This window comes from Spermophilus citellus (genome assembly GCF_964194105.1).
Source record: "Spermophilus citellus genome assembly, chromosome: 1".
In the NCBI taxonomy this organism is placed as follows: Eukaryota; Metazoa; Chordata; class Mammalia; order Rodentia; family Sciuridae; genus Spermophilus; species Spermophilus citellus.
Window position 1 is genome coordinate 64,974,409 of NC_138182.1, and position 26,811 is coordinate 65,001,219.

Here is a 26,811-nt window from a genome sequence, read left to right on the forward strand (position 1 = left end):
CCCACTTTTGCCTCTTCCCAAGGATACAGAGAGACTGGAATGTACATTCACAGACTTTCATGTTTTTAGATTCCAAATGTGATTGAAATTCTACCAATGAATTTGCCTAAAACTTTTTAAGTTGGAAGAAAGAGAAACTTTGGTAGATATAACTATTTTTCTCATTTCTAATTATCACAGAAACTTTCCAATTTGGTGGTTTTGTAAATCAGAGATAGGAGATTTGTCAATCATAGTAGAAACAGTGAGATTGTAGTATTGTTACAGCTGTATATGGAAACCATTCTTTTAAGCCTGTCCAAAAATACATTTATGCTTAAACTAATTAAAATGGTTACTGTTGTTTAGAACTAAACTCTAACCAGTATTGTTAGCCATGCTCATACTTGTATAGATTTCAAAGTGTTCCCCCAAATGTGTCCTAGGCATCTACTGATGTTTTCTTAGGAAATAGAAAGGTCAGATCAAATTGGTGTGATTTTATCTCACATGCATCCTTTTTGACTAGAGAAACTCCACTCTTTATTACTTTGCCTTCCTTCCTTTATTCTTTTTTGCTTATCAATTTTTACCCATTCATAGTAGATTACTTTTGAAACAAATTGTATTACTTATTAAGGAAAAATAAAGTGTAAAAGTTACTGACATTAAGTGGTTAAGAATAGCACAGTGAATAAATAAATTACCCTCATCCCTACCTAAATTCCACCAAAATGGCAGTAAAATGATCAATAAGCAAGTACAAATATGTGCGTGGGGTATAGCTCAGGGGTAGAACGTTAATATTCCCAAGGTCCTGGGTTCTACTGAGAAAAAGCAAATAGAAAAGAAAGATTTGTATAAATGTAAAATACTTAAAAAAATAGAAAAGAAAACATTAATGGTTAAGGAATTTCAACACGCTGGAATGCTGAGAGTTAACCAATGGAGGATAACTGAATTTACCAAAAAAGAAAGGTGGCATATAAGCAACAAGATGCAATGTCACAAAAGATGATTGTAGGTACCTGTAAAAACAGAGATTACTAATTGAGTCAAATGAGGGAGAGTAAGTCACAAAATTTGAACAAACCTCCACCAGGTGTTATCCCTTACCTAACATAGTGAGGTCACCCCCTTGGGAAATTAAATCCAAGAAATTCAGGAACTAAGGAAAGGGCACTGCTGAATATAAAAGTGAAGTATGATATTGAAAACAAAGGCAATGAGGAAAATTGCATACTTCAAATGGTGAGATCCATGCCCTTTCTGCCCAACCAATCCTCAGAAAGTTTGAAGTTAGAAGCTAGACAGGAGAATAAGGCAGGAAACAAAGAACTCCAATTGGGAAAACTGCCAAATCTAACGAATAAGGCTGTCAGATGTGTTATAAGGGTTTCCTTTGTGAAGTATTCCACATCTTCCTCCTATGGTGAAGCTCACCATTCATGAAATGCCCTTCTTTTATGATCTAGCAATCATATATTTATTCTATACTCTACATTAAAAATTGTCAGCCAAAGCTCACTAGACATTTGAATTAAAAAAAAAACAACAACTGCTAACATGAAAGATGAAGATAAAAACAAAGAATTAAGAAAATGTAATACAGGAAGGAAAAGGAGCATCTTTGCCATCTATAAAATCTTGAGATTGTAAGAGACATTGCAAGTATAAATAAGAGGAGGACACTACAAAAACGGGGAAGATGTCATTGGTTCCAGGAGGAACTCTTGATAATTATAGAATATAATCATAGTAATATATTGGGAGGACAACAATAGAAGTTTCAAAGGAAAATTTGTGGGAATTTCCCAAAAGCAATATTAAAATTTTAAAATAATAGCAAATTAAAGAAAGCTTATGGGGAAATTAAAAATTTGTGATTTCTACTACCCTATCAAGAAGGATAACAGACACAACTGAGTAACTGGTTGGAAGAATATTGGCTAAGAAAAGAATGGAAACTTTTTTTTCTTTTTTTCTTCTTTTTTTTTTTTTTTTGGTCTAAAGCACAAAATATCTAAAATGAAAGGTTCTACTGAGTAGCCAGACAAATCAGTACCCTATTAAGGCAGAGCACTGAGAAATATTAGAGCAATAGTTAAAAAAAAAAAAAAGACAAATCCCAAAGCTTTTAAGACTTAAAAATGATGAAAAGTTTTTTAAAAATACAAACTCTCAGTAATCAAATTGGCACTAGCTCATTAATGGCAAAACTGGCAGCTAGAAGACAATAAAAATGCCTTTGAAATACCTACAGAATTATCTCTAATAATGGACATTTTGCCATTCAAATATAAGGTTAAAATATTTTCAAAAATGCAGAATTTCAAGACTTATTTTCAAATACGCAAGTTCTTAAGAAAGATCTCCAAGTTCCATTGTACTTTCTTCAAGTGGCTTCTTCACAATATGTTTCTCTAAAACAAGAAATAAACAAAACTAAGAAACAAAAAACTGAATCAAGAGGGAGGCAAGGGGATTTACTAGTGAAACAGACTCCCTGTTAAGAGCCTGTTGGCTCTTAGAGAAAACAGAAATTGAAAGGAAAACATCATGCACAGTTATACACACACAAAAAGAGATAACAAAATCTGTGATGGACCATACAAGTTGAACTTTTACACTTTTACAATTCTATTATACAATGTAAGGATAAATTATTAATATGCTTTAGAGTATAATTAAATTAATGAGGCACTTAATTCCAGAAAATTAAAAAAAAATGGTGTGGGCAAGTTCATTTATTTATTGTCTATATTTTGGCACACCTGCAAACTATACTATGTAATCATAAAGATAAATTACTGAACATTGATTGACTTAAAATTCATAATCTATAATGCAGATGTAGAGATCAAGTATATTTTCTGTGTCTGAAATTGGATACTTAATTTTAAAAAAAGAATTCTATAAATAAAATATATATAAAATAGAATTATATAATTACAAGTATATTATTTAAAAATATAGATCATAATACTTGAAAAAACAAGTGGAAATGTTAAGAGGATTTACTCAGGGAATTGTCTATGGAAAGATCTGAGGTGTTAGACTCTTGTTTGTATATGCCTCTGGTTTTATTTTGTACACATACACAGAATTTTGCTAAAATAAAAACTGAAAATGTATACAATAGAAATATAGTTAGATGATAAAACACCACATTTACACCAATTAGACGGAACTTATTATTTTCATTTTACAAGAAGAGACAGTGGTCAAGACCATAGCTAAGTATTTAGCAAAGTCCAGATCTACACTCATGTTTTCCTGAGACTAGGTCAATATATTTTCTACCTTATTACAGACTGCTTCAAGACTCTCTCAAAATTGAAGCCACATTATGAAGAAGAAGGGCTTTGTGGAATGATAAGAGAAGTCGTGATGTTGGGGGAGGGAGGGAATATTTTATTTATATTGCATTTAATTCTTAATTCTTTACTCAAGTGTCTAAATAAATAGCTGGCAAATGTGATCAATAATTACCTAAATGTTCACTCAATGCCTATACTGATGCTTAAACAGAACATTTGTGGTTTTTATTTTTATATTGGAGGAAGGATAATATGTTAAAATAATTTCTTCTCTACTGCCAAAGAATATTCTCACTGAAGTATCTAGTAGAGACAAAATTATTTAAACCCAACTACAAAAGAACCCGAAATAACAAAAATCAAATAAGATAATTTAATATTATAGTTAAATACCTTTTTTTGCCTCAAACACAAAGGGCTTCTGTTATTTCATCACCTATATTTTTTAAACAAGAATGTTCATAATACAAAAATAAAATAATTCATTTACTAGTTTGAATTACATAATTATTACTAAGAAATTATCTATAAAACATGTGTGTTCATATCTATAGCCATGATCAATCAAAAATTTCAGGGCATATATACACAACAGAAATATATCTGAATGCTATTGTTTATTAATTAGAATACATATGAAAATGTTAATATAACAATCATTGATGGGCCCTTTTCTTACCACATTTTTCATTTGCTCTGGTTTTTGTCTTGTTTTGCTTTTTAATCATTCTAAGCCAGTGAAGCTTTCACAGTTCCCAAAGTTGTGTGTTTCTCTTTGGTTCTTGCTTCAATCTGCAAGTGCAAAGAACCCATCCTTTATTCATTTGTATGAGTCTTCTCTGTAGCTCCTGACATCCTTTTATGCATTTTCTCAGGGACCACAAGAATGACATTCCTCTTCAAATCTTTGTCATTGTTCTTTAAAGTTCCAGCTTTTGCTATAGCCTTTGTAGAAAGAAGATTCCCTATCCCACAGCTACATTCCTTCAGTTCTGCTCATTATCACTTGGAGGCAGCCTCAGTTGCTCAGTATATTCATCTTTCTTTGGTCCAAATCAATAGATCATTTTAAATCAGTGCACTGAAGACTGAAAGACCACCTTTTATTGCAGGCTGGTAGTTCAGTCGTAAGGGAGTGAATAATTTCTTGGGGTTTGTGGTCCATAATTATATTAACCTTGGTCCCACACCAAGCTGTTTGAAATTTCTCACACCTCATTACCAGTCAATGGGTCCTTTTTTGTATAAGAATTGCATTGTTTGACTTTGAAAGACATGTTGTTAAAATCCCTTTACAGTTAGTGATGTTTCTTAAGAAGAGTGGAACAAATTTCATGGTCAAAGTCAAAATTTTAGCATCCTTTTTATTACAAGGATATCTAACCCTGTGAATCCCAAAACAGCTTGTATTGTTTCAAATGAGTTAGAAGGGGGTGGGGTGGGAGTTGTGGGGAGGCAAATTGTTTTAACCATTACCATCTTAATAATGCACTTTACATTTTAGCAAGTAACTCTATTATATATCAAATGATAGAAAGCAAGCTAGCAATAATAATCACTTATTAATATTTTTTAAGTATTTTGGCACCAGAGGCTTTAATCTTGCCTTGAGTTTTAAAAAAAGAAGTAGTTCAATTGTGGATGTGTAACCAACGTGATTCTGCAATCTGCATTTGGGGTAAAATTGAGGGTTCATAACCCACTTCAATCTAATGTATGAAATATGATATGTCAAGAGCTTTGTAATGTTGTGAACAACCAATAAAAAAAATAAAAAAAATTTTAAAAAAAGAAGTAGTTCAGAGAGGGAAAAGAACTTTTACAACTCCAAATAAAATTGCTGTGTCTGGGTTATTTCAATGAGAAAGTATTTGGCATCTTTGAAATGAATTGAGAATTTATAATTTAGACCAAAGTCTTAAAAAAAAGCAAAACTAAATCAAAAACCACATTATATATATTTCATTAAATCCTAGTAAGAAAATAGACTTTCAATAGTTGAATCTAAATGACATTTTATGTTTGATTTTCATTGAAGGATTAAAAAGTGCAAAGGCTTTTTTTTTTTTATCCAAAAGGAATGTTGAGAGACAAAAGGGAACTATATAAAATCTCAACTGTTCCTTTTTACTAGAAAACAGTTAAAGATCAGATGACCAAAAGGACAACTGTTTGTACTGGGAATCATTTAAGAAACTTGTTTAAAATAGAGTATTCACTCACAATATGAAAGAACAAACTTGCTGCTCTATGTAGATGGGTTTAATGATTTATCCTTGGATGAAAATTTGCAAACTAAACCTATGGTAGCAGCAAAATTAAAATTCACATAGTTTGAAAATTTGGTTCATCAATTGTCCAAAAAAATAAGCATTTAGATACTTGCAAAACCTTGGAGTGGGTGAAGGATAGATACAAGTCTAACACTAATTTTCTAACTCAATGTTTCACAATAATCTTACCCATATCTCAAGTATATAGTTTTCCTAAATAATCAGAACATAATTGTGAGGTGGAAAAAAGCATCCTGGAACATAAATACCATATTACAAAATAAAGTTTACCTAAACTCATCACAAAACTGGGTACTGTGATTCACAATATTTTCTAGTTATCCCAAGAATCAATTTTTTTATTGTTGAAAATAACCACTGGAAAGAATATGGGTCCAATATATTCCCAAATAAGCGTAGTACATTGATGATTTTATAGCATCTTTTTGGCCTTTGGACATGATATTAGAAATTTTTCAAACTATAACCCTACAAATTTCATACATATATGTCTTTCAGCATTTATTTTAGCCATAGAAATGTTTACTTTTTAAATCACCAATACCTATTTTAAGTCAGATTTAATATTTTAAGTTCCTTGGTTCAATTGTCAAATTAATTTTGGAAATGTTTTTCTTTCAGAATATTTTTATAAAGATTAGATTAATATAATTATAGATGCAGTTGCCCTTAGAAGCAATTACCAATTGACTCTGTATTTAAATGTTTTTCCAAGTTGTATATCATGAGTTGATGATACAACTGAGATGTTCACATTAGCAAAAAAAAATTTGCTCACTGGCTATTTAATTTGCTCCTCCAGGTTATAGTATTGTCTCTCACAGGAGTGACTTTTTAAAGTTATCATTAATGTTGCTTAAACTTTTCTAATGACTATTATTGTAAGATTTTCTAACCTATGTAATACTATATTCTGTAACTACCATTGGTGTCAAAAGATGTCTATAAATTTTGAGAATTTTGAAATTCCCAGAAGTACTTCAACAAAATATTACTTTTATTCAGTTTCATATGCAGTGACATAAAACATCAGGGTTTGTCATCTAAATGGTAATATATATATATATATATATATATATATATATATATATTAATTCACAGAGAATACAGTAAACATTTTGAAATGAGCATAGAGTGCAACTTTCCAGGTCACTTATTTATTATAAAAAACAATGGAATTTGTCATCATATGCCTACAGCTCTAAATAATGAAAGAACAATAGTTACATATTTATTAAAACCTCTGTGCAATTATTCAATACAGTATTTTTATTGATTTTTGGTTATACATAACATTAGAATTCATTTTGACATAATTATAAAAGCATGGAATAGAATTTGTTCTAATTCAATCCTCAGTACTTCCCTTTTTCTCCTCCATTCCTTGATTTCCTTCTCTCTACTGATCTTTCTGCTATTCACTTAATAGTTCTCTTTTTTTATTAGGGTCTTGTGATTATACATGATGGTGAGATTCACATGGTATATTCATATATGTACATAATAAAGTTAGGTCAGATTTATTACACTGTCTTTCCCTATCCTATTCTTCATCCTTTCCCTTCATTCCATTCATTTACTCCACTGATCTTTCTTCTATTACCCCCCACTTTCTCCTTTATTTTGGATTGACTTTCACATATCAAAGGAAATATTCAACCTTTGACTTTTGGATATGGACTTATTTCACTTAGCATGATAGATCCATGCATTACTCAACAGTCATAAAGCCATTTTTCTTTATGGCTCTTTAATACTCCATTGTGTATATATATTAGAGTTTCTTTATCCATTCATTTGTTTAAGGGAACCTAGGTTGGCTCCATAGCTTGAGTCTTGTGAATTTTGCTGCTATGAACATTGATATGACTGCATCATGTAGTATGCTGATTTTAAATCCCTTGTATACTTACTGAGGAGTGGGGTAACTGGGTCATACAGTGGTTCCATTTCTAGTTTTTTGAGGAATTCCATATTACTTTCCAGAGTGGTTGTACTAATCTGAAATCCCCCCAACAATGTATGAAAGTACATTTTCCCCACATCCTCACTGAGATTTATTGTTGCTTATAAACTTGATAATTGCCATTCTGACAGGAGTGAGATGAAACCTCAATGTAGTTTCAATTTGCATTTCTCTAATTGCTAAACATTTTAAACATTTTTTTTTCTTATATTTATTGACAATTTGTATTTCTTCTTTTGAGAAGAGTTTGTTTAGTTCCTTTTTCCATTTTTTATTGGGTTATTTGGTTTGTAAGTTTTTTGAGATCTTTGAATAGCCTGGAAATTAATGCCCTATCTGAGAAGCAGGTGGCAAAGATCTTTTCCCATTCTGTAGGTTCTTCTTCATGCTCTTAATTGTTTCCTTCACTGTGAAGAAGATTTTGAACTTTATGTCATCCCATTTATTGATGTTTGATTTTACTTCTTGCATTTTAGGAGTTTTGTTAGGAAAATCAGTTCCTGAGCCACTCAGTTAGAGTGGTGGACTTACATTTTCTTCTAGAAGTTGCAGGGTCTCTGGTCTAATGCCTATGTCCTTGATAAACTGTGAATTGAATATTGTGCAGGAAGGGAATAGGGTTAAATTTCATTCTACTATATGTGGATTTCCAGTTTAACCAGCATCATTTGTGAAAAAGGTTATCATTTTTCCAACATGTACTTTTGGCACCTTTGTCTAGTACCAGATAACTGTATTTATATGGGTTTGTTTCTATGTCTTCTATGCTATGCATTTAGTCTTCATACCTGTTTGTGCCTGTTTTGGTACCAGTACCATGTGGCATTTTTTCCTATAGCTATGTAGTATAATTTGAGATCTGGTATTATGATGCGTTCTGCTTTGATTTTCTAAGGATGGCTTTGGTTTTCTTGGTTGTTTTTTTTCTTCAAAATGAAATTTCATAATTGATTTTTCTAGTTCTGGAAGAAGCCATTGAAATTTTGATGGTAATTGTACCGAATCTATATTAGTGCTTTTGGTAGTATGGCCTTTTGGCAATATTAATTCTACCTATTAGAGAACATGGGAAGTATTTGCATCTTCTAAGATATTCTTCAATTTCTTTAGTGTTCTATAGATTTCACTGCAAAGGTCTTTCACCTCTTTTTTGGATAGATTCCCATGTTTTTGTTTTGTATTTAGGCTATTATAAAAGGGATAGTTTTCCTAATTTATTTGTCAGCAGATTCATCATTGGAATGTAAGAACATGATTGATTGATTCATCCTGCTACTTTGATGAATTCATTCATGAGTTCTAAAAATCTTCTAGTGGACTTGTGGGGGTTGTTTTTTTTTTGGGGGGAGTGTCCTTCTAAATACAAAATAGTATCCATAAACATCCTATTTTTAGAGAAAATGTTTTCAATTTTTCTCCATTCAAAATAATGCTGCCATTGGGATTGTCATATATAGCCTTTACAACATTGAGGTATATTCCTGCTTGCCTAGTTTTTTTTTAGTATTTTAAATATGAATGAATTTTGCACTTTGTCAAATGCTTTATTCTGCATCTATTAAGATAATCATGTGATACTTGTCTTTAAGTCTATTGACTGGTGAATTACATTTATTGATTTTTGTATGTTGACCCAACCTTGCATCACTAGAATGAGGCCCAGAGGGGAGTAGGTACATGGTGACCCAGAAAAATCACAGGGACATGCCTGAGCTTGCACACATAGAAATATCTAAGCCACAAACTGAACTCTCCAGGCAGTCAGCTTCAGGGCCATGAGCTGACAAACCCAAAGCTGCTTGTAGGTTAATAATAACCAGGGAATTGGCTTCTGTGCCTATGAAATTTTGGAGAGATCCAAAGCCAAAGAATAATGAACATCTGCCAAATTTCCAAACCCCAGTAAAATTCAAACCAAGATTCAATAAAAATTTTCTTCACCTTGACATGGTAATTATAAATAACCCAAATGTCAACTTGATCATATAAATAGCTCTTTATTTTATACAGTACTTGTTACACCAATAGACAACAATGTACCTTAAATCCATTTAAGTATGTTTCATCTAATGGTTTAAAGCACTACTTGGAATCAATCTTTCTATTTTTTGATTTCCTAGCTCTAGTTTTTAGTTGGTCCTCTTAGCCTCATTCATCATCTTCCATTATCTGCTACTACTTCAAATATCCACAATTCATCTATTTCTTATTTTTACCTAGGTATAAATTATTCTTCTATATTATTTTCTTTCTTTCTCCCTCTATCCTTCTCTTTTGTTTTGCTCAATCTGTCTTCCTCCCTCCTTTTAGCCCTTATTTAAGGTTATAGGAAGTTTACTAAAGTTAACAACTAATTTTTACCTGTTCTAGACCTTAATTACAAGTTTATACCTGGACTTGAGGAAATGTGGATAACAGTAGCAACAAGTATTTTGTTCTCATAAGGTTGAATAGACTGAGGCTTGGCACTGAAGTGATCATAGTATAAGGTTCAGTTGTATCTCTTAAAATGGTGCTGATATTGGGAGCAAAAGGGGTCACACATTGGCTTAGAATTTCATTATGTGGATATTGTCCCAATCCAGGACTCTTAAGAGAAAGAAGCTCATAAAGTAGTCATTTGCTTAAAATAAAAAGTGAGAACTGTATTAATAGATGAGTAGACATACAAGCAACATGAAAAAACAAGGGAACAAACCATGCGAAAGAACCCATAATGCTTCACCACCTGACTTTATCAACACCACAGTGCACACATCACAGAAGAAATTTAGAAGGTTAATAGTTAAAATGTTCTATGAGGTAAAAGAAAATGTAAGGAGTGAAATCAGGGAGAAAATATGGAAAATGAAAGATCACTTCAATAAAGAGAGTTTCTGAAAAAGAAACAAACAGATTTTAGAAATGAAAAACTCAATAAATCAAATGAAAAATTAAATGGAAAGTATCACCAATAGATTAGAGTATTTTGGAAATAGGTTTCAAGGTCTCAAAGACAAAGGATAACAACTTGAAAATAAAATTGAGCATAAAGAAAAGATGTTAAGAGACCATGAACATAAAATTCAAGAATATGGTATAACATGAAAAGGCCAAATATAAGACTCATTGGGATAGATGATGGCTCTGAAATATAAACTAAAGGGATGCATAATCTTCATAATGAAATAATATCAGAATATTTTCCAACCTTAAGAATAAGATAAAAATTCAAATGTAAGAGGCCAAATATACAAAATCACAATATGTCTATTCCAAGACAGATTATAATGAAAAATTCTTTATATAGAGAATTAGATTTTATTTTTTTTTTATTTTTTTTTATTTTTTTTATTGATTATTTAAAGCATTACATAGTTCATGATATATCATCTTTCATACATTTGACTCAAATTGTGTTTTGAACTCCCATTTTCACCCCAAATACAGATTGCAGAATCACATCTGTTACAATAGAATTTTAAAAGATGTAGAGAAAAATGACTGGTCACAATATAGACTTCAACTGCTTTCTCAACCTGGCCTTCAAAGTTAAAGGGGGTTTGGAATAATATGTACCAAGCTTTAAAAGAAAATTGATTTCAATCAAAAATATTATACCCAGAAAAATTAAGTTAAGAATTGAAGATAAAATAAAAACCTTCCATGATAAACAAAAGCTAAAAGAATTCATAACTTGAAAGCCTGCCCTACAAAACATACCTAATAAAATATTTCATGAAGAAACAATGAAAACTAAAAGTTAAAATATAGAGAGGAATTATACCAAAAGTATAGCAAATTTAAGGATAATCAAGTCTTATTAAAACACTAGAAATAAATTGGCAGAAAATAAAAATCATATCTCAATAATAACACTGAATATAAATGGTCTAAACTCTTGAATCAAATGATACAGTTTGGCAGATTGAATTAGGAAACAAGATCCAACAATATGTTCTCTAGAATAGACTCACTTCATAGGCAAAGGCATCAATAGACTGAAGATGAAAGGATGGAAAAAAAATATACAATTCATATGGAACTTGGAAACAAGCAGTGGTAGTTATTCTTATATCAGATAAAGTGGACTTCAAGCCAAGATTAATCAGAAGAGACAAAGAAAGTCACTTCATACTGCTTAAGAGAATCATACATCAACAAGATATAATGATCATAAATATTTATGCCCCAAATAACAGAACATCTTCATACATTAAGAAAACCCTTCTCAATACTAAGAATCAAACAGACCACAAAACAATAATACTGGGTAACTTCACCATACCTCTCTCACCACTCAATAGATCATTCAAACATAAATTAAGATTCTATAAAACTAAAAAATAAAATTAAAAATATGAACCTAATGATTCTTTTTTTTTGAGAGAAAGAGAGAGAGAGAGAGAGAGAGAGAGAGAGAGAGAGAGAGAGAGAGAGAGAGAGAATTTTTTTAATATTTATTTTTTAGTTTTTGGTGGACACAACATCTTCTATTTTATTTTTATGTGGTGCTGAGGATCGAACCCAGTGCCCCGCGCACACCAGGCGAGCACACTACCGATTGAGCCACATCCCCAGCCCCAAACCTAATGATTCTTTTTATGATCATTGTTGCAGTATATTTTTTGTGTGATGAGTTTGGTTGTGTCCTCCTTCATTACTTGTTTTTTCACAGATCCAACTAATTTTATATATTCTTTCAACTAATCAAATTTTTCTCAATACCTTTTTTTCCTGACCTCCATTCCCCTCCCTTCTTTTTCTTCCTTCTTTTCCTCTGTGCTTTTCTTCCATCTCTCATCTCACCTATATCCCTTTTCTGTTCTTTTTTTCTTTCTTTCTTTTTCCCCTTTATTACAGTATAAAGTATATCCTCATTTATGCTTAACTTTTCAGTATATTCTACATTTTTTCTCATCCAATTTTTTTTCATTGATTAGTAGAGTTGGAAAGATAATTAGCAATGTTTCAAAATATATATTAATTTAGGGTTTGTTCTTAAATTACCACTCTTACTGGCAATTACTCTCAGTTACCAGTTGCTGAACTTAGCCTATTCACTATGCTGATTGGATGTGTTGACAGTGAGATGTACCCCACAGTCAGCACATATTGTAAAGGGAAAACTAATCACTAAAGGATCCTGACATAAAAAAGAAAGGAAAAATCACAACAGATGCACAAATGCAGGATCTCAGAAAACTAACAATATGCCTCCAAAAGTTTATATTCCACCCCTCTCCAACACCTGAATGCATCGACATCAAAGTGGATGAAATGGTGAACAAATAATATGAAAAGTTTATTGGTAAAAATAATCAATGAAGTAAAAGAAGGTCTAAGGAAGAAACTAAGGGAGAAAATATAGTATGTGAAAGATCATTTCAGTAGAGGAATTCTGAAAAAGAACCCATCAGAAATCTTGGGAATGAAAGGCAAAATAAATAAAAAGAAGAAACTTTAATCAAAAGTCTCTCCATAGATTAAATCAAGAAGAAAACAGAAACAGAATTTCAAAAGCTGAAGGCAAATTGAATACTCTAAAACATTTGGCCCAAATTAGAAAAGAATAAAAATTTTGACCAGAATTTCCCAGAACTCTGGGATATTATGAGACCTAACAAGGCTCATAGATATTGTGCAAGGAGCAGATATACAAGCAAATGGCACTGATAACCCATTCAGTAAAATTATAGCAGAAAAACTTCCAAACTTTGCAAATAAGATGGACATCCAAATACTGAGAGCATTTAGAATCCCAAATAGACAGAACAAAAATGAACTTCTCCATGGCAAACTGTGATTAAAATTCCAAAATTCCAGATGAGGAAATGCCAGGATGCCTATAAAGGAAAACCAACAAGAATGACAGAAATTTCTCAGAAAAAAAAAAATCTATGAGGGCATAGAATGTGTATTTCAGAACATCAAAACCAAACAGAACTGCCAATCTAGATTTCTATACCCAGCAAAGCTATCCTTCAGAATTGAAGAGAAATAAAAAACTTGCAAGATAAGCATGAACCAAAGGAATTTACAGCTACTAAGTCAATGTGGCAAAGATACTTAAAGGAATCCTACATATAGAAGAACACAGAAACAAGAGATTTCAGAAAAGAATAAATCTCATTAACAGTTGAAAAGCAAGTGAGAATCAGGACCAGTACCCCAGTAGTAAATACCTCTCTAAAATGACATTGAATTTAAATAGTCTCAGTTCTCCTACAAAAAAGACATAGACTGGCAGATTGGATTTAAAAAACAATATCCAGCTATATGTTCCCCACAAGAACACCTCAGAGGCAACGATACCCATAAGCTGAAAGTGAATGAATAGAAAGTGATATTCCATACAAATCAACCCAAAAGAAGTAGCTACTCTTATATTCAACAAAGTGGACTTCAACATAAAATTAGAAGAGACAAGAAAAGTGACTATATATGGAAAACAGATCAATAGAGCAAGAAGACAAGAATGGTCAATATTTATGCCTCAAATGTTGCTGCATTTAATTATGTGAAACAAAAACACTTGGCATAAAGTCTCAGATAATATCCTAATATATAAATACTTCATGATTCTGTACAACTTTCTCACCAATATACAGATTATTCAGACATAAAATCAGAAAACACTTCAGACCTGAAACATATCCTAAATCAAATGGACTTAACAGACATCTACAGAATATTTAATCCAACAACAGCCAAATATACTTTCTTCTCAGTTGTTGCTCAATGGACTCTCTCCAAAATGAACCATGTTTTAGGTCACAAATCAAGTTTTAGCAAACACACTTGATATAATTCTTTACATTTTATCATATCATATTCAATGAAATTAGAAATTAACAGCAAGAAGAACTACAAACTATATAAAAATATGGGGACTGAACAATACACCTTTGAATGATTAATGAGTCACAGAAGAAATCAAAGGAGAAATTTAAAATTTCTTAGAATCATACAAATATGGAGATATAAAATATCAGATTCTTGGGGCTGGGGTTGTGGCTCAATGGTAGTACACTTGCTTGGTATGTGTGAGGCACTGGGTTTGATTCTAAGTACTGCTTATAAATAAATAAAATAAGGTCTATCAACAACTAAAAAAGTTTAAAAATTAAAAAAAATATCAGATTCTCTGGGGCACCATTAAGGCAGTTTTAAGAGAAAAGTTTGTAATTATGAATATATACACTAAAAAGTCAGAAAGAACCCAAATAAATAATATAATGAGGTATCTCAAAGTTTTAGAAAAACAAGAACAAACAATTTCAAAACTAGTAGAAGGAAGGGTATAGCAAATATCTGAGTAGAAATTAATTAAATCAAGAATAAAATATAATAAAAGTATCAATGAGTCAAATATTTGGCTCCTTGAATAGTTAAATGAGATTGATAAATACTTAGCTGAATTAACCAAAGAGAGAGAAGATCTAAATTTATAAAATTAAAAGCAAAATAGGAGCATTAACAACAGATTTCACTGAAATCCAGAGAATCAATAGAGACTATTTCAAAAATGTATATTCCAATAAATTAAAAATCTGGAAGAAATGCATAGACTTCTCAACAGATATGGCCAACCAAAAAGGAATCAAGGATATAAAAAACTTAAACATATCAATAACAATGAATCATATTGAAGCAGTAATAAAAAGCCTTCCAATAAAAAAGCCCAAGACCAGATGGATTCACAGCTAAATGCTATAAAAACTTTTAAAGAAAAATTAATGCTGCCAATATTACTCAAATTATACCATGAAGTATATAAAGAGGGAACACTACCAATTCATTCTATGAAGCCATTATCATCTAGATACCTAAACCAGGTAAGGCCACATCAATGAAAGGAAACTTCAGACCAACATTCTTCATGAACACAGATGGAAAAAGTCCTTAATAAAATATTAGCAAATAGAATTCAACAGCACATTATGAAGATTATATACCATGATCAAGTTGGTTTCATTCCATGGATGCAAGGATGGTTTAATATATGCAAATCAATAAATATAATACAAAACATAAATAGAACCAAAAATAATATAACACATAAATAGAACCAAAAATCACAAGATGATTTCAATACATCAATTCAGAAAAGGATTCAACAAATTTAGCACCTATTCTTGATTAAAAAAAAAAAAAAAACACTAAAGAAACTAGGGAACAATCCTAAACATCAGAAAGGCTATATGTGATAAACACAGAGCCAACATCATTACAAATGGGAAAACACTGAAAGCATTTCTTCTAAAATCAGAATAAGACAAGGATTCCCACTCTTACCACTTCACTCCTATTTCACATAGTACTTGAAGCTTTAGCCAGAGCACTTAGACAAGAGAATAAATAAAAGGAATCAAAATAGGAAAGAAAAAAGTGAAATTATCACTGTTTGTAGAATCTATATTTCTATACTTAGAAGATTCTAAAAGCTCCATCAGAAGACTTCAAGAGCAAAGTAGTAGGATACAAAATAAAGATACACAAATCAATACCTTTAATAGACACCAATAATTAATCTTATGAGAAATAAACAGGAAAACAATTCCATTTATAATATTTTTTAAAACCCTAGGAATAAATATAACCAAAGAGGTACAAACCTCTACAAAAAAAGAACCCTTAAAAATAACTATAAGAAGACACTAGATGATTGAAGACCTCCCATGTTTATAGAAAGTCAGAATTAATATTGTTAAAATGGCCATATTACCAAATATAATATACAGATACAATGCCATACCCAATAAATTACCAAGGATATTCTTCACAGATCTAGAAAAACCAATGCTAAAATTCATGTGGACGAACAAAAGATCCAGAATAGACAAAGCAATTCTGAAAAAACATCAGTGCAATACCCAAATTCAAATTATACTATAAAGATTTAGTAACTAAAATATCATGGTACTGGCAGAAAAACAGACATGTAAACCAATGGAATAGAAGACTTAGATACAGTCATTTGATTCTTGACAAAGTTACTAAAAACATACAGTGGAGAATAGACACCCTCTTTAATAAATGATGCTAGGTAAACTGGATATGTAGAAGGGTGAAACTAAATCCCTATCTCTCATCCCACACAGAGGTTCAACTCAAATGGATTAAAGACTTAGAAATAGGCAATAAATTCTGGAACTAGTAAAAGAAAACATAGGAGAAACAATTCAACTTACAGCCACAGCGACCATTTCTTCAAGAGGACTCCTAAAGCTTAGAAAATAATACCAAGAATTAATAAAAGGAATGGCATCATATTAAAAAACTACTCTACATCAAATGAAACAATGGTGCTAGTGCTATGACAGAGCCCACAGAATGAGAGAAAATCTTTTCAGCTACTCCTTTGACAGAGGGTAAGTATCCAGAGGAAAAAAACTCAAAATGCTTAAAACACACACACACACACACACACACACACACACACACACACACACCCCACCCCTATTAATAAATGGGCAAGTGAACTAAACAGACTTTTATAAAAAGATGTACAACTAGCCAACAAATATATGAAAAAAAATGTTAAACATCTCTGGCAATCAGAGGAAATGAAAATCAATCTATACTGAGATTTTGTCCCACCTCAGGTAAAAGAAAATCATCGAGAATACAAATAATAATTGTTTGTGGGGATGCAGGTAAAAAGGAATTCTCATACACACTTGGTAGAAAAGTAAATTAGTACAACCACTATGGAAATCAATATGGCAGTCACTCAAAGATCAGGCACAGAAGCACCGTATTACTCAGCTATACCACTTATCAGTATTTACCCAAAAGAATGAAAGTAAGTATACTATAGTGATACAAGCATTCTCAGTATTACAACAGCACAATTTATAATAAGAAAGTTATGGAGCCAACCTAACTGTACATCAACAGATAACTACATAAATAAAATGATACATATATTTGAGAAAACATGTATATTACACAAATATATATATGTATATATATATATGTATATGTAAATATATGAATTTTATTCAGTTGTAAAGAAGAACAAAACTATGTCGTTTACAGGAAAATGAAATAAACTGGAGAGTATCATGTAAAGTGAAATAAGAGACTCAGAAAATCAAGAGTCATATGTTTTTCTCTCAGATGTAGAAGCTAGAGAGAAAGAAAAGGAAAATAAGGGATCTTGTGAAAATAGAAGGTAGACAAGTACCATAAGGGGGTCAGAAGGAGGGAGGAGGGGAAAGAAGGGAAGATACTAGAAATGATACTGACCAAATTATGTTAAATTTATGTATGAATATGTCACAATGAGTCTCATTATGATGTATACTTATTATGTACCAATAAAAATAAAAGTATAATATAGTATAAATAGTTATAGGTATATTGGTAATCAAAAGTAAGTATGAAGAACTACTAAAACCAGCATGAATGCTAGATATTATCTGACTGGTATTCCAAAATTATTCTTAGCAACAGCCTATTTACTAGAAACATGACAAAATGAAAGAACATGGAAATTTAGGAAGCAGATATTAGAAAAATATTTATCAATAAATAGTTACTTTAGCAAATCTAAATAGAGGCATAAAAGCCTTCAGAAAAACATATTATTGTGATAATAAAAGACTTCACTATATAAAGCTATAATTTCGAATTCATCTGGAATTAAAATGAGTAATAATAATAGACAATGCAAAAAACTATGTAAAGCAAAAATTAAATTAACTCTAGGGGAAATGAAAGGTCTATAATTAATTAGAAAACTTTAATACACCTTTTAGATATTAGATTAATTGTTAAAAAGTTTGAATGCCATAATTAATAATATTGGCCAGCTGGGTGTGGTGGTGAATTGCTGTAATCCCAGAAGCTTGGGAGGCTGAGGCAGGAGGATCATGAGTTCAAAAGCAGCCTCAGCAATGGCAAGGCACTAAGCAACTCAGTGAGACTTGATCTCTAAATAAAATACAAAATAGGGCTGCAGATGTGGTTCAGTGGCCAAGTGCCTCTGAGTTCAATCCCCAGTATAATAACAACAACAACAACATAAAAATGCATTATCTCTCCATGTATTATTATAAAAAAATACATGTTCTTTTTAAACACACGTACACCAAAAAGGCTTTTTTGGGATAACAATTTATATCAAAAATATCAAAGAATAAGACTGTGTGTAATTAAAATAGTGTTAAGTTACATAAATAAAATAATTATTTTCTAACTTACATTTATTAGAAATTTTAAGTATCCCAAATAAATCATGTCTTTAGAAATGATATGATCCTCTTAAAATACTTTAAATTGTGATATTAAGACAGCTTCAAGTAAAATAATCTTTGTGGGGTTTAAGTAGTTATTAGATGAAACTTTATGGTCTTGAATTCATATTTTGGAAAGAAAAATGATGAAATTAATGGGGTTAGCTCAAGAAGTTAGAAAATATAGTGAAACCAAAAAATATAGGGGAAATGGGGTACTAATTTAGCTGCAAGAAAGAAATAGTAGAGAAGTTCACTGTAATAGTTTGGATATGAGGTGTTCCCCCCAAAAGGTTCCTGTATTAATGCAGGACACTTGGCTATAGGACATAGGTGTCCAGGAGTGTGCCTTGGGGATTACATCTTGTCTCCCTGCCTCCACCCTGTCTCACTCTCTCTCTGCTTCCCAGTCACCAAAAGTTGAGCAGCTTTCTTCAGTTGCTGTCCTTTGCCATGGTATTCTTCCTCAGCTTAGACCCAGAGAAATAAAGTTAGCTGTTCATGGAGGAGAAACTCTGAAACTATAGCCCAAAATAAACTTTCCCCCCCTCTAAGTTGGTCTTATTGTGTATTTTGGTCAGAGACAAATAAAGCTAACAAAATCATCAAACTAAAACTGGTTGTTAGGAAAAATATAAAAGCTCTTACATTGATCACGAAATATGCCATAAAATAACGTGGGAAATATACTTTTATGTTACTCTACCAGGATAGTGGTGTAGCTTAATGATAGAGTACTTGTCTTGCCTAGCATGCAGTAGGCTCTGAGTCAAATCCCCTGCACTGAAGGAAAAAAAAGTCACAATCAGAGGTTTTACTTTTAATTGCTAATACTAATAATGTCCATTGTATAACTAAGAAAAAGAGCTGAAAGGGGAGCTATTTTTTCTCATCTTTCTCACACCCTGATGCATTTGATATGCTATTATGTATAGGTCACCTCCAAGTATATTTAAAATCCAAGATTTCTACATTTTCACAAAAGTAACAGAATGCATGCACTTTAAGATTCAAGATTTAGAAAGCAGGGAAAATAACAAAATATAAAATAAATCTAGACCTATGTATATTAATGTAAAACTTCCATATTTTGTTATGTCTTCTTAGAGTTCTTTAGATTTCCTTACCGAATTTATTTTATTTGGTTAAAAATAACAACAAAGTCATCATATAATAGTATATATGATCAACAATTTATTTGCATAAAATCATTTCAAATAGTATTAATATAAGAAACTGTATAAATAGAGCTTCCTGTATAGAATAAAGCATGCAGAAAAAAGTTTCAAAAGAAAGAAAATTTTAGAATATATAGAAAAATTGATTTTTCAAATATCATAAACATTTTACCAAAATCTAATATCAAAATGCTAGTGATGTTTAGTAAAGATTTATGAATTACTTTCCTTGGAATTCTAACATGTACAAAGTTATCTGTGTAAAAGAGTTGATTGTAGCAATTTTTTTATCAAAAGATTTCACAATTAAAAATATCACAAAAAGAGAAAAAGGATGAATAAGTTGTTCATAATCACTGGACTATTGAACAGCAAATATAATATACTAGTCTAACAAAAGCCAATGTGCTGAATCTATCTTGATAAGTGAGGAAAGCAAGATACAAGTGACCTAACAAGATATGTTTTATACAATTAAAAATATTAAAAAATCAATGTGTTTTATAGGGATATATAATTTTGTAGTACTGCTTTAACATCTTAAAAATAAGAAAGAAAATGTTGTTTAAAAGGTCAAAAAAAAAAAGAAGAAAGAACTTCTAATTCAGGGTGCTCATTTTCTCTAAGCAATGTGAGATGTGGAATAAAATATAAAAGACAACTTCAAGGGAATCTCTGATATTCATTTTTTAACAGTGAAAATTCTTAAATAAAAAGAACAAATAGTATTTTTAACATATACGGTGAGTATATAAGTGTCTTTTAACTTTATATGTATTTGATATATTGCACAATTTTAAAAGATTTATGTTTCCAAGAGTAACAACGTTATACCAGCTTTTCAAAGAGTTTTCAAGAATTATTAGACCATGAAAGTTATATTTGGTTCTTTAAATGTTTATTGACCCAAATTAAATTACAAATGCCATCACTTCAGCCTTCCATTCAACCGTACTCTTTTAGTGTTCTAGTAATCAGCAGGTTAAAAGAAGACAACCTCTTTTCTGCAACAAGTATTCTCAGAGTTCTAACAAAATGTATCTTGCCACAACACCCAGAATGACAAGAATTGTTAAGGAAATGTACCAAATTTATTTTAGACACTAAGCACATGGATCAATATTTATTTGCATGACTGTCAACAAAATGGTTTTAATGGTTCTTTGTTAATTATTTTTCACTTTTGGATATGTATTGCCTTTGAATCAAACTGAATATAACCTTAGTTAATCACCTTTCTTCTTTATCATTATCAATTAATATTTTTAACTTTATTCTTAACTTTTTCTATCTGAATTTTCTAATAATGAGATGAATTGAGTCTTCTGTATCCATTTTACAACTTGATACAGGGAAAGGAGTTGTATGTACCTCAGTGGAGGATATTGTAGCTAGCATGGATTCAATCCTCAGCACCCCAAACACAAACAAAAGAAGAAATTGTATTTTGTTCATGTCTTTTTGCAGATTTTAAATCTTGCCACTCTGCGGATTTCTTGTCAATGCCTAAGTCACTCTGGTGCACATTTGAGGCATGAGTTTTAATTCTAGATTATGCAATGTTTTAAAGCTGACTTCAGAAGATTTATGAATATTTGTGAGCACTATTAAGTAAAAAAGAAAAAAAAGGAGGGCCAGGGGTGTAGTTTGGTGGGGTAGCACTTGCCTGTTCCTAGGTTCACTCCCCAGCACTGAAGAAGGAAGGAAGGAGGGAAAAGAAAAAAAGAAATAGTAAAAATGGAGAGTAAGAAGGGGGTTGGTGGCTGACCCTTTGAATATCTACAGTGAATTCATGGAAAGTGAGGTTTATGGATAATTTTACAAATATTATTTCTGCAGAGATTCTCAAATGTCTATGGAAAATGTTCTTTTGAATGACCTTTCCTTCATACAACCAATGGTTACTGCCTACCTGTCAAATGTATATTTTGCATCAATGTAATCCCTTCTTAGATTTTGGCTGAATGCACTATAGTGCATTTAGAGTTCTTGGTCCTAAACACAGAATATCAATGATGCTTTTGGCTTCAATTTTGTACTGTATACATGTACAAACCATGTACGATTGATTATACCAATATAAATATGTTCATTGGTAAAAATGATCATCTAATTTGTGGCTGTATTTCATTTTGGACTTAATAGAGAAAGTACTTGGTTGTTGCTGCTCTGTAGTGCTTAGTAGATCCTGGTACATTATAAGGCCATAAACTTGTTTATAAAAAGTATATTTTTTGTAAAGTGAATTTATATGTGGTTTACTATGTATTGTACTTAAACAAACTCTTATGTGTTTTCCATAAAGATAAACACTACTCTTTTGGTTAGAAGAAATCTCCTTTAGTCTGACTTGAGAGGTTCTTATTACTTCAGAAAGTCAGAAAGAGCAAGCCTTCCATAAATTTGGTCAACAGAATCACCACCATAAGTATGGTCTGAATGGTGTTGGAGGGCTCGTCAAGACTCATTTTTTAAATAAAGCTAAGGACTTGCATTTTAGTATCTGTGAACTACACTATAAATAATTTGTAAGACCTCCCGACTTGTATTATTTCCATTTAAAATACATGTTATCTATTTTACCATTGGAGTAAAAATGTAAAGTTTAAAATATGTAAGATGTATTTATGTTTTCAAGGATAGTGTTTTAGTCAGTTTTATTTGCAGCTGTGATTAAAGGACCAGATCAAAACAATTGTACAGGAGGAAAAGTTTATTTGGAGGGTTACAGTTTCAGAGGTCTCGATACATAGACAACAGGCTGCTTTACCTCAAGGTGAGGTAGAACATCATGGCAGAAGAGTGTAGCAGAGGGAAATAGCTCACATGGTGATAAGGAAGCAAAGAGAGAGAGGCTCTACTTGCCAGATACAAATATATACACCAAATACACACCCCCAATTCTAACCTCCTCTAGCCACACCCTACCACTTCAGTAACCACTCAGTTAATCCCCATCAAGAGATTAATTCACTGCCTGGGTTAAGACTCTCACAACCCAATCATTTCCCCTCTGAAACTTCTTGCATTGTCTCACACATGAACTTTTGGGGGACACCTCGCATTCAAGCCATAACAGACACACAGATGAAGTTGTGAAAAATTCTAACCTCAAATATTATGCAGCAAGACTTTCAGGAAGAAAACTTGAATGCAATTAGGAGTGACTCTCAGGGAAAAAAAAAAGTAGGTTGATTCTCTATTGCTGGTAGCAAAGGAAGGAAAACTAGTTTGGAAATAAATCTGTGCCTCTTCTAGGACAGTCTCATTTTGTTTTATTTATCTTGTCTCTAAATAATCAATATACACCCAATGGGTACAGGGTTTGTAGGGGGTGTACATGGTTTGATTCCAAAAATAATTCCATTATTTCCAATATTCGTAGGTGTTTTTCATTATTTACGTATTTTGGGTGAAAAGAAAAAACTTTTTCTTATTCGATGCATACTACGTAAAAATTTACTTTCTCTTATCATTTTTGTCAATAACATTTTAATATCTGAGTGATATATTGGTAAAGTGTTAAATATCACTTAAGTTGAGATTGGCAAGAGCGCAGGACCTCAAATGTGAATTTCAGATAAATAAGGAATGTCATTTTTTAAAAAATATAAGTATGTACCAAATATCACATTGGACATACTCATAGCAAAACTGTAGCAATATATTGTGTATCTGTCTTAAAATCTATCTTAAGTCTTTGCAAATTTTCCATAAAAGTGATATTCATTATTGCTTTAGTCACATTTTTTTATTACTACAAAAAAAGTAAGTACATAAAGTCAGGAATATGTCTACTTTTACCACTGTGTATCCTGTGCCTTACAAAAGATGCACCCATGAGTATCTATAATGTGAATAGATTTTTTTCTAGGTGCTAAATATCAATTTTATTGTTTTCTATAAATAGTTTTAAATATATGCTTCCTTCAAGAAAAACAAGCAATCTTTTAAAATTTTTAATTTTTTTTAAAAAAAATTGATTCTCAGGGTGCCATCTCTTTCCCTCCCCCTTCCTCCCCCTCCCTCCCCCCCTCTCTCTTTCTCTCTTTCTCTCTCTCTCTCTTTCTCTTTCTCGATATTTTTAGTTATAAATGGACACAATAACGTTTTTTATTATTTGTTTATTTTTTATGTGGTGCTGAGGATCAAACCCAGTGCCTTTCATGTGTTAGGCAAGGCTTCTACCACTGAGCCATGACCCAAACCACAAGAAAAATAAACAACTTAAGATTCATTCAGAAGCAAATAATTTAAAAATGCTCAAGATAAGTGCCAAAGATTGAAGCGTTTGACCATATATCGGTAGGGAAGCAGTCATTAATAAATAATTACAAAATAATTAACTAGTATTTCATAAAATCATGAAAAACATGACATGCAAATTTAGAAGAAAGAGTAATTCTAGTTGGGGGATGAGATAGGCTTAACAGAATTGGATTTCCAAGTGGACCTTGAAGCACTGAAAAATGCACAATAGACTGAAGAATTTTTTAGAAAGTAAAAGAAAGGAATGAAGTTTTAACACAGCAAGGTATAGTCAAGAATTAGACTAGGGTTCAACTTAGTTGAGATATAGGTTATAAGAGTAGAATTTGTGAGAGATGAAGGTACAAGAAAGAATAGGATATGAATAAGGAAATGACATTCCAATTAGTTAATTACTAGTTTGAAGATAATTACAGGTCAGAAGACAATACAGGCAGAAGGAATGAAATTCTGTCTTCATAAAACATTGCTAACTTAATAGGCAAAGTAGTCACTCTGGCCATTGAAATGAGAAATAAATCATCTTAGTTATAAATTCATATTTTCCTCTTAATCTTAAAGATCAGAGAAAAACGGGTAAAAAAGACCTTTTAATGAGAAGGAGTATCTTCAATATTGGTGCTTTATTTTTTCATCATGTCCCAAGTTCATAAAAGAGTGATGTCCTCACTAGGTTGCTTCAATGCCTGTGTTTTACTGGAATCAACTTGGAAAATGTTTCTTTTAGCAGCACAAGCTTAGAAAAAGTGTATGGATTGATGTATTTAATTTGCATTCCACTTGTAACACAATACGACCTTCTCTTTTTAAAGACACACTGACAGTGTGAATCGTAATGTTACTTTGTGTTATAAAGAATAGTAATAAAGTAAGGTGGTTGTAACTCAGAACACCACAGATTTTGTTAAACTATTTTTCATATTTCACCTCATTTTAATATATAGGAAGGAAATAAAAATACATGTCAGTATTAAAATTTTGCATTAACTTATGTTTTTTTTTTGGTTGGGTATTCTTGTTTTTGTTTTATTCCTCATCATATCTTTCAACAAAGGGGATGGATTTGTAGAGGACAGCATTTTTCTCATTTGTGGCATATCTGTACAAATACAAGATATAATTTTCAACAAGAATATTGTTCCGTATAAGGAAAAAATAATGCCCTGGGTTATTATTTCAAATCACAAGTCTGGATGCTGTACCCTGATATTATTTATTTGAAGTTTATGTAGAATATATTACTTGAAATTTGAAAGCTGCTTTATTAACTCTAACAGTCAAAGCATTCTAAGCTAAGAAAAGCTGCCCTTAACACTTAGTTGAATGCTCAAGCAAAAAAATTATTTAAAAAAACATCATGTACACAAAATGCAGCAGTAAGCTGATTTGTGTGCACAAGAGGGTTGTTTGTCCTCAATAGTACATTCTTAAATAAGAAGAGAGAAGGAAAGAAAAGGCAAACGGCACCTTGAAGAAAAAGAACAGGAGCAGATGTCCTTTAGCTGTGGGTTTTATTGATTTATAAACACTCAGTCAGGGTCCCTCATCTCTGCAGAGTAATTTAGATATGGGAAAATATCTGTGAAATATATTGATTGTGTTATTGATTGAAAAGCCAATTGCTGTTGCACTCCTGTTTTACCATTTAAGTCCTGACACATTTTGACATATGAGCCAGCTGTGACTACTGCCTTGATTCTGCAATAAGATAATGTGAAAGCTGTCATAACCACTTCTCTGTCAGCCTTGAGTATTTACAGCACTGGTGGTGCTGCTATTTAGCTTGCTCTTTAACTACCTGAATAATGAGAATTTGTTAAAGCTCTCCCTATAGTAGCTTGTGTGTTTGCATTAGGTGTGTACCTACATGCACACAAATTCATAGTAGTTTTTGTTTTGTTTAGAGAACTGATATTTTGGTAAATTAAAAAAAATACATGACCAATTTCTTAGCATCTTCATAGTTAATCTATGCTCATGTGAATGATTGAATCCAAGCAAATGTTTTATTTTTCTCTTTTTCTGTAGGGAATTTTGATTTCAGAACATTTTTCTTCGTAATTTTCCTTGTTTACCAAGATTAGTTTCCATTCAGCAGCAGTAAATTATGGAAGGAAATCTACTCCTTTCAATCTACAGATTTGTTATTTATCTGGTATATTTATTCTGTGAAAAAGGAATGCACTTTATACAAAAATTATTTGACTTGAAAAGAAAAAAACTCATCTATGAGCCTATCCATAAAAGCTCACAAAATTCATATAAACAAATCTCCAAAAAATATACTTCAAAGGATCTAAATTTTACGACAGAACTCATTAGATGATTAAAATTAAAAATACTATTTTCCTGTTTCTTGTCACATAATCACAATGTACAAGACAAAAACTCCTCCAAATCACCCTTTTCATGCACAGTCAATATGAATCTTTTCCAAATAAGGCTGTTTAAATGTATACTATACATTATTAAAGTTGGTGTCCAAAATATTCCTCTTCTATACTGATGCATCTTCTCATTGTCACACATCTCTGATTAATCACAAGCAACATGTTGTTATTTTCTTTCTTACTATATTTAAAA